Source organism: Uranotaenia lowii, chromosome 3 (genome assembly GCF_029784155.1).
Source record: "Uranotaenia lowii strain MFRU-FL chromosome 3, ASM2978415v1, whole genome shotgun sequence".
NCBI lineage: Eukaryota > Metazoa > Arthropoda > Insecta > Diptera > Culicidae > Uranotaenia > Uranotaenia lowii.
In genome coordinates this window covers 228287891-228301440 of record NC_073693.1, presented here as the reverse complement: position 1 = coordinate 228301440, position 13550 = coordinate 228287891, and the positions used below count along the sequence as shown (strand labels likewise).

Here is a 13550-nt window from a genome sequence, read left to right as displayed (position 1 = left end):
TTGCTATGAACCGAGTGAATTTTAGGAATTATGTTCGTCAAGTTATGTCGTGAGACGGAATACTATGTAAATAAAAAAAAAATAAAAAATGAGAAAATGTGCTGATTTTTATTTTGTTCTAATATATGACTAGGAAGCCGAAACGTCTTATATATAGATTACAGTCACCAGTCAAAAAATCAAATATTGAATTTTCGAAAACTTATGTGAATTACGGATATTATATATCTTTTCGCTAACATCAGAGGAAGTTGAGTATTTCATGAAAAAAAGTTATAACCAATTCAAAATAAACTTTTTTAATCTATTGAAATCAATTAAAAATTTCATAAAAATAAACATAAACATTTGTACATGATCGATTATTTTTACTGGGGTTAAAGTTAAATTTGCGGTTTGTTAACATAAAATATTTTAAATCTAAAAACATATTTTTTTTTAACTTTCAATACATCTCTGGTGATTTTTTTATTAAAAAAAATTGTTAAACCATACATAATTCCTGCTGAAGAGCTATTTACTATTCCATCTTTTTGACAATTCAATTCGTCATTAAAAATCACTCTTTGTGAATACTTAAGCTTTTTTTTATAGAATTTACTAAATTCGATTAAATCAATACTTACTTGATGATCGAAACACTTGCAAAAATTCTTCAATGATTTAAGAGAAGATCGTATACCTTATTTTAGTTAAATCTGATAAGGGGTTTCATTAAGTCTGAAGTGCGAAAGTAATTCAGAGACATAGTGTTCTGAAGAAGAAATATGCATTATATTTGTTATACACACTGATTTTTTATCAAGAATTATTTTTCTTAATTGATAGATCGTCTGTAAGGACAATTTCAGTTAAGATAAAAATTTCACCTGAATATCATCATCACGATTGGAATTATAACAAAAAAAGTGATTTCTTTGCCGCAAGTGTTCGTGATATTTTTATTACACTTTTAATGCAGTGATGCTGGTTGTGTATTGTGTAGAAAGATCATGAAAATATGTTGTTCAAAGCTACCCAAATTTCATTTCCAAACTACAATCTTTATATATTATCTGAATATACACATCGCGTCGAACTCATATTATCTTATGTAAATTTAAACTCAATTTTAAAAAGCTTGAACTTTTATTGAAATGCGTTCACATGTTCTATTCGTAGAAGCTACGTGAAAACTAATTGAATGAAAATAAGAAAGTTTCTCACGAGCCATTGACATTGAACTCAGACGACTAAACTTTACATCTTTTCGTGAATAAAGACGTAAATAGTTTTGGTTAATAACATAGCGATATCTAAAAACACTCAGAAGACCAAAGGGTGATTTGGTTACACTATGAAAGGACCGTCGAAAAAAAACTAGTCGGAAAGCCAGATCTTGAGCCTAATATCTCAAGAATTACTGAACCGATTTCTCCAAACTTTACATCATTGAGTCAAAAGTTGTTTTTGTCATGGAAAACCTTGTTGTTAGGTTTCAGCATTTCAAACTGGATACCAAAATGTAGTTGTTATTATTTTGGTTGAATGATATTTTTTTCCTTTTAACCTACATGTAGTAAAACACGGTTAAAAGTACACAACAATTATTTATTCATAAGTTATCATATTCACACAAACAATATTTTCAGGATGAGTTTATTGTTTTATCTAAATTAATGATTAGAAATAAAAAAATATATGTAAATATTTAAAAAAAACTAAAATCTCCCTTACATTTTTTTTCCACGATTATAAACCATACGAAACATCAGAGAACTGATTCATATTAGTTCTCGAAGATTTGAAGCATCTATTTGCAATTTCCAAACAATAAAAAACGAACAAGCAGCTTACCTCCAAAATGGTGACTGAGATACTTGAGAGTAAAAAGCGAACGACTTCGTATGCAAGATTTTTATGGATTTATACCTATACTTTCGAAATTAAATGACACAATCAAAAAGCAAAAAACTCAAAGCAATCACAAGATTTTTAATCAATTTTTCGAGAAGAGTTAAACTATTAAAAAACATGGAATAAATCGAGGTAAGTTTTCAAAAAAGAAGCTACCAATGTATTTTGGTAAAAATTTCAAAATTCTTTTTGAAGGAAAATCATGTTTTGGAGGAAAATAAAGTTCTAATAGTTAAAACTAAAACTTCAAGTGATTAAACAAATACAAGTTTGTGAAATTTGGATCCGTGGTTGGCAACTTACAGCTATTTTTAACTTTTTGTACCCGACTATTTTTGGAGGTTGGGACTTTGAGATTTACCAAAATATAGTTCCCGGTTTTATAGGTAACCATTATTTGCCACATAATCAATCAAAATCTTTGAGATAATTAATGAAATATTGATAAAAATGAATGACTGTTTCGGGTTTCTATGTTTCTTTATTTCTACGAACAACCAAAATGTTAGCGAACAAACCAGGCTTTAATTTTAATCAATAAACACGGCTCAACAAACTTGTACCTCCTCCCGATGGTAAGGGGGGATAATGTTTCCACATCCGTGTCACATGTCAAGTGGTAACAATGAATCCGGATTAAAGAGCGCATTAAATATTCTCAACAACCCTCCAAAGTCAAAAACCATTACGCGCGTACACGGCCTTACCCTGGCTTGGCAGCTCCCAAGAATCAACCACACGTGATTCGCCAGCAAATTTATACCCCAACCCCCGACGATTTGCTCTTCCGTCAAAGGGAAACAGGATAGAACAAAAAATAAGTGAACAAATGGCAACGGAAGGATATCTACCTGCTGTGGAGCGGCGAAGAACTTGCCGAATTTTCTAAGACTAAACTACCGTAAATTTCTCGCCGGCATTTTTCATCCAGCAACCCCGAAACCGGGAGGCCCCAATACGAAAGCGGTGAAACCATAGCATGGGCACATTTCGACAGGCGCTCACGCAGCTCCGAATTCCGCCAATTCCGGTTCCGGAACCCATTACTCACCCGAACGAGGGGTACGATTCCTGGCAGCAAACAAACAGAAGCGACTCCGTTCTTGGCGAAGTTGCAATGATGATGACGATCTCACGGAATTTTCAATGTACACCTCGAATATTTTGACGGTCGGAAATGAGAGAAAGCGCGCGAGGGTTTCACGTCCGCCATCATTGGGTTGCATGTATGTGTGTGTGCGTGTATTTTGTATGTGCCAGCCGAATTAAAGCTCACGTTTATTCACATAAAAACACCACACCGGTAGATACACGTCCTCTCCGGTAGCTTTTATAACCTACTTAGGCCACGTTTTTGGCTGGGTTTCCGCGAGCGAAAATCGTGATCCTTGGGCCTCACAATATGTTTCGGGAAGGTCGTCACAGGATGAAAAGTCCAGGAGAAAGGGGTGTCGAATCATTTACGCACGAATTTGCTGTCACAATACGACCTTTTGCACGTACCCTTAGACTGCTGAAATCGCACCGTGGGGCCTTGAAATTCTTTAACAGATAAAATTGTACTTGCCAAAACAGGGCCTATATCGTATCTACGGAGATATTGAAGTCATTCGAAAGCCATATGGAATCAAACGTAATTGCTATACGAGACCAGCATAATGAAATCGTGATAGTTGGAGATGGCAATTCAAAGTTATATGATGAGAAAAAGTTTTATTGACAATCCCTTTGAGGATTAACGAATTCCAAGTGAGATCTACACTATTTACACTCAAATTTTAAATTTTACAATAACTACTTCTTTTATTATTGCTCTAGAAGGTGATTAAAGAGTAATATAGACGACTCAAAACTAAGACCAAAGCCTCGAGTTCTTCACCTCCAGCTACAAGTTTTTATTAATTTTCTCACTTGTACATAGTAATTCAGTAACCTATCTTTATTGAAGTTTGACTCATTTCCGTTGTTCTGGTTCTAAATTCAATTATAAAAAAACCATTTCATATTTTTGTCAAGGATTACTATTTCTGAATCCAATTCAGAATTTTGAGTTTTCAGTTCATAGCATCATCTGGACAAAATTTGAATTGAAAACTGTTTTGTAATTCTGATTCAAATTGGGATTATGCATTTGAAACAAAGAATTTGATTCAATAGTCATATTGAAAATTCAACTAAGAAACCAAAATTTAAAAAAAAAATCACGTTCGAATAAGAAATGATTACTTTCAATTCTAAGGCAGAATTTAAAAAAAAAATTATTTCATTATGATGATAAAAAAAATTATATACTGAAAACCATTCGGGGTTCTGACCTGAAATACAGAGTCTGAAAAAGTAGGTGGGGTAATTATGAACAAAATTACTCAGTTTCTTATACTGTCAGCTCAAACAAACTCTTTGATTTTGAAATTCTAAAAAGTAACCAAAAATGTATGACTGGTTCCCTTCTTCTTTTTAAGATTTTTTTTTTTAATTTTTAAGTTACGGCTTGTGGTCATAAAACACTTGTTCATAATTACCCCGTTTGTTCATAGTTACTCCCTTGTCTATGAGGTAATAATGAACACTGTAACGATTCTTGTTATGTGATGACTATTGATATTGGCTTTGTTTCGAGATTAAAACCATATCTAAACAGTGCATTGTAGTGAGATTTGTTGATTTTTTTTTTTAAATTTACAGTTGAGAAGTTATAGGTTATTTTCAGTTTTACATAGCTGGAAGACATCATTTCATATAATCACAGATCCACAATTGTAAAAAAAAATAAATTTATGTTTTAGGCTTATTTTCAAGGGATGGATGTGTATCGTGATTTTGAAGGTAAAAAGTAAATTTTCATGATGAACCAATGCTGGGAAAACACGTGTTCATAATTACCCAGCATCTTGAAAAGTATGGGGTAAATATGAACACTTCTTTGTGCGTGGGTGGTATTTTTTTTTCAACATAAAATCATATCGCACCACATGGAGCATTAATTACCAAACGTAAAACTTTCAAAAACAACAATTTATCTCCATTCACATTGACGAGCTTTCAAAAACAACAATTTATCTCCATTCACATTGACGAAGGAGTCAATTGATAAGACACATATCAAAACGATTTTCGTTTCTCAGAGACATCAATTTTGTTAATAACTGTAACTACAAAATTTATACAGTTAGGTTTGCAAGTTATAACTGTAACTTATCAATAGAATGACAGATTATCACATTTGATCAGTTTTGAAACCCTACTTTGACCCTAGCGGCGCTTACGGCATTTGTTCATAATTACCCCACTCAGCCGTATATATTCAAATTCAGATAAAAATTAAGCTCATGATTGAGTTGTTCAAACTAAATTAAAATTCTCTATGAGTTATTTTATAGAGAGATCTTTTAGGCCAGTGGTCGGCTCTTTGAATGTGAAACTGCGGCTCTTTAGCTCACTGCACAAATATAATTTATCTTTTTGAAGTAAATAGGGGAGATGAGGGCATAACGAGCACCCAGGGCATAATAAGCACTCCTTTTTTCTACATAAGTAAGTATTTTCTTAAACAAATTTTCATAAGGTCTTGTTTCGTACTACCTATAGTATTAATTTTTCACCAAAAAAGAAATATCCTTTTCATCTTTACAGAAATATTAAATAATAACTTCTAATAAATAATATGTTCTTAAGTGACGAAAGTATTATAATTTTTGAGCACCACCAAATAAGCTTTTATGACCTTTAAATCATCTTGATCTGAAATGTGTGCACTGCAACATGATCTACACATTGTTTCTCAATTTTCAGCATCATAAAATTTTTGATTTTTCACTTTAATCAATTTGAAAACGCGTTTTTACTTTATTTTGTTCACTGGAGGCGAGCAGAGCACTACCAATGAAGGCATAATGAGCGTTTTCTGCCGGGGAATCTAGCAGCGAATTCAACTCGATGAAATCAACTGAATAATAGAGCTACAGCTATACTTGTTTCGTCTGTCGATTTGGCCTATTGGTAAGGTGTCGGAGAGGTAATCAGTAGACTCGAGTTTGATTCCTGTTCGAAGGGATTTTTTTGCACATACCATTCATGATTGATTTTTTTTATTGTTACATTATACGGCTAATAGCATCATCAAAGCATCATCCGTCAAACAAAACACCAGAAACATAATGTATGAGCATGTGATAATTCTTTGAATTCTACAAACAGACCTAGATTATTTTGTTATTGCTTTGTTTGATGAATCTACGCCTCACCGTTTAGTGCAATCATGACCATGAATGATAAATGAAAAAAAAAAGATCAGCTCCACCAGGAATCGAACTCGAGCCTACTGATTACCTCTCCGACATCTAACCAATAGGCCAAATCGTCAGACAATACAAGTAAAGCTGTAGCTCTATTACTCAGTTGACTTCATCGAGTCGAATTCGCTGCTAGATTCCCCGGCAGAAAACGCTCATTATGCCTTCATTAATGGTGCTCATACTGCCTCGGGGGGTTTTTCATTATGCCTCTACAGTGACTGGTTTTCAGCTTTCGGCAAAAATTTTTAAAATGCATTTTTAAACGTTTTTATCTACTTTTTCAAGTTTCATCCAATTAGGCAATAGACTATTTGAGTGTCTGAACACGAAACAATGATGTAATTCACATATTACAGCTGTTCTCTATGGTTGAATAAGCATTTTCCTTAAGGTGGCCATGATGCCCTCATCTCTCCTATGTTGGGGAGAATGAAGATACTTGATACCTCGGTGTGATTGATTCCGTCGCTACATCTTGAAACTGGAATGTCTTTCAAAAATCAAATGTTCTAGAAAAATTAAATAGAACAAAAAACAATTCTGTTATCTCAACAAACTTTAAAAAAATTCGATGTTCGAGTTATTGAACTTTGTTTGAAAAATGAAATTAAATGTGACTTGAAGATCTTTTTTGATCACTTGAAAATGTTTCCCACAAGAGAAAATAGCATTAAAAATTTATTTCAAAATGATCATCATAAAAGTATAATATGAAATAGATACAGAATTTTAAATTTTCAAAGCCATAGAAAACTTTCACTTTTGATTCAGAAATTTTTTCCAAATTTTTTATATGGGTTCAATTGATCCCAAAAAGATATATATTTCATCTCAATTGATCAATGATTATGATCCATTCAGAAGAAAAATATATCTTTTAGCACGAAATTTAATATTTGTCCAACAACTAACATTCATGCAGTAACTTCCTGTCAAAAAAGTCAGAAAAAACTGTTTTGATCTAAAACTTAAAAAAAGGGCCACAAACTTGTTTTACCGAATTCTCAACATGTGGAACTCGTTTAGATTCATGACTGGTTGAACTGTGATTAGCACGGATATTATTTAGTTGAATAATTATCGAAAAACGAACAAACTGTTACAATTAATCTATTTTGCATTCGTATTACCGAATATTCGGTACTTTGTAACCGATTACCGAAATAGTCATCACTTTTGAACCTGTTTTGTTTGGCAGAATAACTTACCAAACACGTAGATTATAACAGTGTTCTGAATATCACTCATTTTCAATGATTGTTTCTGATTGCCCTTCGCACCTGAACGTACAGCGGTCGGGTTTCGTTATTGATTGCTACTCGACCTACCCGATCATCGATCGTTCAGTTCATCGCTAAAATACAGATCACCTCGCACGATGCTTGCTGTCAAAACAGTGCAGCACCATCATCAAATTGGAATCTCACCAATGCGCAATGCATATGGCGAATCTTGTTGGTCTTCGATCAGGAGTGAATGAATCAGGCAGTGAGTGAGCGATACATGAAGCCGATCATTAGCGTATTTTGTTTGATTTGATATACAGCAAATTAATAAATTTATTTGTTGTTATAACGTTTTTTAACATCAGTATGATTAAAATCAAATTGTAGTTGTGTTTGTGAGGGAAAGATGTTCACTTTCACCGTGTTTTTCAATTTTTACAAGTTCTTTTATTAAACTGTCGTCCGTCACGTTAAAATTACTGAGAATTTATGGTGTTCCTCACAATTGCTTGATTTTTCTCGTCCTGCAAAAAATAATTTTGAATTTCATATAATTCAGGCAGATACTGAGTGAGCTACATTCAGAATGGATCAGTTTGTATCTCAATCATCACCGATATGCGATGTTTGCTAAACCGATTATTCTGAATGATGCGACTCGGTTTGCATAGCTGATAGGAGCGCTGATCGAGATTGCATACCAGCCAGGCGAAGCAGTTGCGAGAGGCGCTATCCCATTATACAATCAGAATGTTTCCAACAGGAAACGCATCCTGAGGGTTTGTTTTGATTGATATTCAGAACACTGGATTATAACACATTCTGTGAAGGTACATATGTGTTATATTTTTTTTTAATTTGAATAATATGAATTTCAAACAATATAATGGGTGTCCCACATCAATATGCATTCCAAAACTAACGCTGTTAAAAATTTCCTAGTTGACCTAGTTGATTCTGTATTTATCCTCAATTTTACGATGCCACCAAAGGTTTACAAACTTCATAGCAACAGCTTTTTAAACGATTCCAAAATGGTAATGTAATTGCAAATCGGTCCAGTAGTTTTAAAGACTGAGAAAATACTGTCAACAGGTTTATGTGCGAATTATGTTTTTGATCCAGAAGTTTGCTAAAATCACTTTTAAATGCTAGTTATATGTATTAAAAGCTCAAAAAATCAATTTTATGAAAAAAATTATCATCAATCTAATATAAACCTTCCAGATTGCAAAACACGTTTGATAATAGTTTTTTCCATACTTTTAAAGGAGTCGCTCCGCAATTTACTCAGCAAAGTAATGAAATTACGCTTAAAGCTTTACTCACACGCATTTCAAGTCCAAATTAGAAATAAAACAACTATTCGGACCCCTCATCCTTGTCTATTGATTCTCAGATATGCAAAGTAACGTTTAATCTCAAAACTCACTGTTGCAGCATGACTACAAGTCGTTTTCCAACGTCCCGTTGAAAAGGTTGAGTGTATTTCTGAAGATTGCGCATAAAAAGATGCACCGTTACTATTGAGTGACTCTATTTTGTTTTCAATTTTTAAAATACAGAAAAAAAATATCGTTGTGAAAAATAAACTATCAGTTATCTTTATGTAAATTTCCATGCAAATTTACCTGATGGGTTGTTTTCTTCTGCGTTTGCAAAGTGATACAATTTAATGTGGAATTTATGTTGTTTTATTTACATACATGTTATTCAAACATATTCAAAAACTATAACATTAAAACAGCATGTTTTATAATCAACGAGTTTGGTAAGTTATATTTATAAAAAGGTTCTGTATGATTACTCTTTCGGTGATCGGAAGGAAAACCGATTATTCGAATATTCGAACGCCAAATTAACTTTACCAGTTTTTTCGCTAAATATTGCCGGTATTATCAATCTTTAAAAAAATTATCATCATCTGCGTGAGAATCAAGAGCCACTCCAATTCTTTAAAAAAAGAAAATCGTCATTTTTGAAAATTTGCCACATTAAGGAGACTATCCCCTATCCAACGCACTATTCAGGCAATACATCGTTTTTTTTTGTAAGTTTTACGAACAAAACACACGAACAAATTAAAAAAAAATCAACAATAATTAATCCTAAAAACTTAAAATTTTCCATTTTATTATTGTTTTTTTTTTTTCGAAATTAAATAATATCTCGAAAAATTTAGATGTAAAGGGTTTTTACCCTAAAAAAATGGCGAAAGTATAAATTTCTGTGAAATTTGTAAAATTATCAATAAAATCTATCTAGAATAAGCTGTAATAATAACTGACAACAGGCTACAAGTTTTACAATAATACTTAAATAAAGGTTTATTGTCCATGATTATTTCTATCGACGAATGATTGCAATTTGAAGTTGAAATGGAGAGTGTTACAATTTGATCATTTAGTAGCTCCCTTCGAAAAACCATGAAACTGATTTTCGAATTAGATTTCCACAGGTTTCAGAAATGTGACGAGCCAAATTAAATTGTAATCTTCAATAAAATATTATATATAAATGTATATAAATTTCTGTTATAAATATCCCAAACACTTTCACTCTCCGGTCTAAAAATGGAACACCAAAGTCAAAAGTCTCCTATTTTTTTACCCTTTACAAATGCTCCGGGTTTTCCATAAATTATCATAATATTAGGAAAAATAGATAGTATGGTTCATATTCTATACAATGAAAAAAAACACCTTTCAACTTTGGCTTGGACAGGAAAAATCATGATTTTTCCTTATTCACTCTGATTTTTCAAAGTTCGACCCACTTATTGAATATAGTAGGATTCAGGAAGAATAAGAGTTCATTGTGTGCATTGGAGTATCTTTAACATATGCTAGCAAAATGAGTTGTTTACAATTTTCGGCATTATAGGACTAAAGCAGGCTCTAGATCCAAAGTAGGAGCACTCACCCTATTAGCCCGAAACCACCAACATTTGGCGTTCTCTCTCTCAGACCACTGGACCAAATTTTACATATTTAGTATCCTTGAGTAGACGAAAATGTTGTTTAAAATTTTGTAGAATGAAGTTTCTATATAAAATGTTGAATTATGCTTCTCAGTAAAGCAACCACGCGTCAAGCAAAAAAACGAGATATCTCGCAATTAGTCCGGAATGTGCGAACATCAACTTTGTTTTCAAAAGTTTTTGTGGTTTAAAAAATATAAAAACAGTACGTTTCAGATATTTTTCTTCAGAATCACACCCAAATATGTTCAAGTGCATTTTGAGGAATTAACAATATAGTGATGAATAATAAAACTATAACTTTCTTCCCTCAAATCAAAACTGCATTTTGCTTACAATAGAAATAATCAAAGAAAAAACAGCACACAAAACAGTATTTTTAATAGTTTTCTACAGTGTTTCCAGTTATTTTTACAGCGATTTCTAGAAAATTTTAATTGTTATATTGAAATATCCTTCATTATTTTTTATTTATGGTCAACATTTTTGGCAAAAATGTTTTCATCAAAATATTTGGAATCATTATTTATTTTTAAAGAAATAATTATACATTAGAGCTTTCAAAATGAATAAATTAAAGTTTTAAGAATTAAATTTAATTTAAAATTTGTGAAAATTTTGACAACATGCACATGTATTTTGTTCGTTAATCTAAAAAAAACGTTCTAGACCCCTCGATCTGTCTTTTTCTGAACAGTGCGTTGGATATGGGTGAGTCTTTTGTATAATGTGGCAAATTTTCAAAGATGCCGAATTTTTTTGTTCTTGAAATCTTTCTAAAAAAGCCACCGCATGGTGCTTATCTTGATTGTTTCACTTTTTCAATCCTCACTCCTGATGTGATCCATATTATAATCTATATCTCTATATCTCTATAGCTATTCCTTCTATTCAATTAATCTTTTTAAACATGATCATCATCCTGATCCTGAGCCCTACCATGATCCAAATACTGTTCCAGATTATAAATTTTGATGCAAATTATTCACCCGAACTCATGTTTATCCAGCTGCCGATTCAATCCTGATCCTGATTCTAACGCTGTTCTTGGTGCTGATCTTCACCCTGTTCCAAAATTTGTTCCCCATATGGATCTTGATAATTCATTTCCACATCCTAATCCTTACCTCTATAATCATTTTGATAATTTTAAAATCTGTGTCCTTATTCAGATCTTGAAGTTTTTTTTTTAAATTGGACAGGATAATGTTTCACTACGTGTTGAATTTAACCTAAGCACATCGGAAAGTTCGAATGTGTAAAAATATGATAAATTTGAACGAAACTAAATTTCTGTTTGGTAAATATGAGTTGTACCCGCAAATTGAATCTCAACAGCCGAGCTTGGAATCAATTTGGCAATCATGAATCATTCGGCAAAACAGCAACCGTTCAGGTATCAGGAAAACAATAAATCTGTCGTTTTAAATTTTACGCGAGATAGGACACACCTTGTCCCTCACTCGAGAGTTTGGCTGCGTTAAATTTGATAAATTTCTCCAGCTGATTTGCTCGCACCCAAACAGCCAGCCAGTCGTTTTCTCGCGTGTGGAGCAATGGGCTCATGAATGATTTATGACGTGCTGTTCTTTTTTCCCTTTTTTTCTTTTTTTTCAACGGACGAACACGTTATATTGTTGTGAATATATTTATGTGTTTTTTATCCTTCTTATATTCGATCAAATGGCAGCGGCGGCTGGGAGTCGTAATTTGGCGATTTATTGTTCGCCATTTTTTTTTTCTGGCTCTCTCCCACTTTGAGCGTTGTAAAAAGGATTCATTGTGTGTAAAATAGGATACACGATGGAATTCCGAAAGGCGGGGGTTACAAAATTATGAAATTATGAAAGCATGCTTGTACAAACGATGCATGGCATCGATTCATTCAATCACCTGCAAATGACCTTTTGGTTGATTGATAAATATATTTTAAAGACGTAATTGAATACATACCACTCTTTAATATTCTTGAACGCTTATTCAGAATCGAAACGATTGATAAAAATTGAATTCTTATTGCTTTTTTTTGCCTATCCAAGCAGAAATAATCACTGAAAAAACAACCCGAATGTTCGACTTAATCTCAAACCAATCAAATAAAAAGTTATCGCTCATTATTATTCAAATTGGTCGAATTTCGGTCCAAATCAACAGATAAAGTGTATGGTGAACGAACCATCATAATTTTTTTTCCCATTATTTATGCACGAGTTAAAAAGTTTTATCCAAAATCATTGTCAGTTTTCGATTGAGAGTGGGAAAGTGGAAATGGGAGCAAAAAACTGGCAATCCTCCGCTATCTAGCTTACTAACCACATCTCTCTTTATTTCCAGGTTGATTTTTTGCCATTCGGATCAACTTGGTTTGAACCTAATTAGTCCAATTTGCCATCGAACCGATGTCCACCCACATGCTCCGGATCCTGCGAATGCTTCTTCTTCGACTTTTTGCGAAATTTATTCCACTGGGGAAAAGTTCAGCTTATAACATTCCTATCGAGCAGCAGGAGGAAGTGTAGAAAGAAAATCCTGAAGAGCGTTTTTTGTGCCCCGCGAAAGCCAAATTCTTCGGATTGAGAACAGAAAAGAGCCTTTTCCGGAAAATATTGCCGGATGCATGTAATCACCGAAATTGAACAAAATGAAATTAAGCAAATCGAAAAATCTTATTGCCATTCTAGATATGAATCGATCGGAGAAGTTTTTGCCTCTACTTTTCAGTTTCGAACATACAGTAATTGTGCTGATGACAGACAGAGCTGATCGGAAATAGTTAATGTCATAAAAATAATTTACAGATGAAAAAACAGAAAATAAAAATGGATAGTTTATAAGAAAATCAGTAATCATAAAAGTCCTTTGTAAATATTGTATAAATGTGAGCTCTCGATGTGAAACCTTAAGCTAGTCTAATGTCAAGAAATACATATTGAATAAACCAGAATTGAAATGTAATAAGAAAACAGAAGACGAAGCTCACCGAGTGATGCTGAACTCTAGGATGAAAAAAAAACATGAAAGAATTTACACTTTCGATATTCTGATATGGAGCCTCTTGTCGATGGAACGGAACTGATAATCGACAAAGATAAAAAAAAATGAAATTTAGGAAAAACCCTGATGATACTTGAGCACATCCTCCTTACCCTAGCG

The 13550-nt window shown here is 32.9% G+C and overlaps 1 protein-coding gene across 1 annotated transcript in view; it reads left to right on the top strand.

The window, feature by feature from the left end:
* The window catches only part of LOC129755405 (connectin-like), a 192220-nt gene extending 178676 nt beyond the window's left edge, over positions 1-13544 (top strand). The window contains exon 5 of the mRNA XM_055751865.1: positions 12732-13544. The gene's annotated coding sequence lies outside the window, so the exon portion shown is untranslated. The remainder of the gene's footprint in view (positions 1-12731) is intronic.
* The last annotated feature ends 6 nt before the right edge of the window (positions 13545-13550 follow it).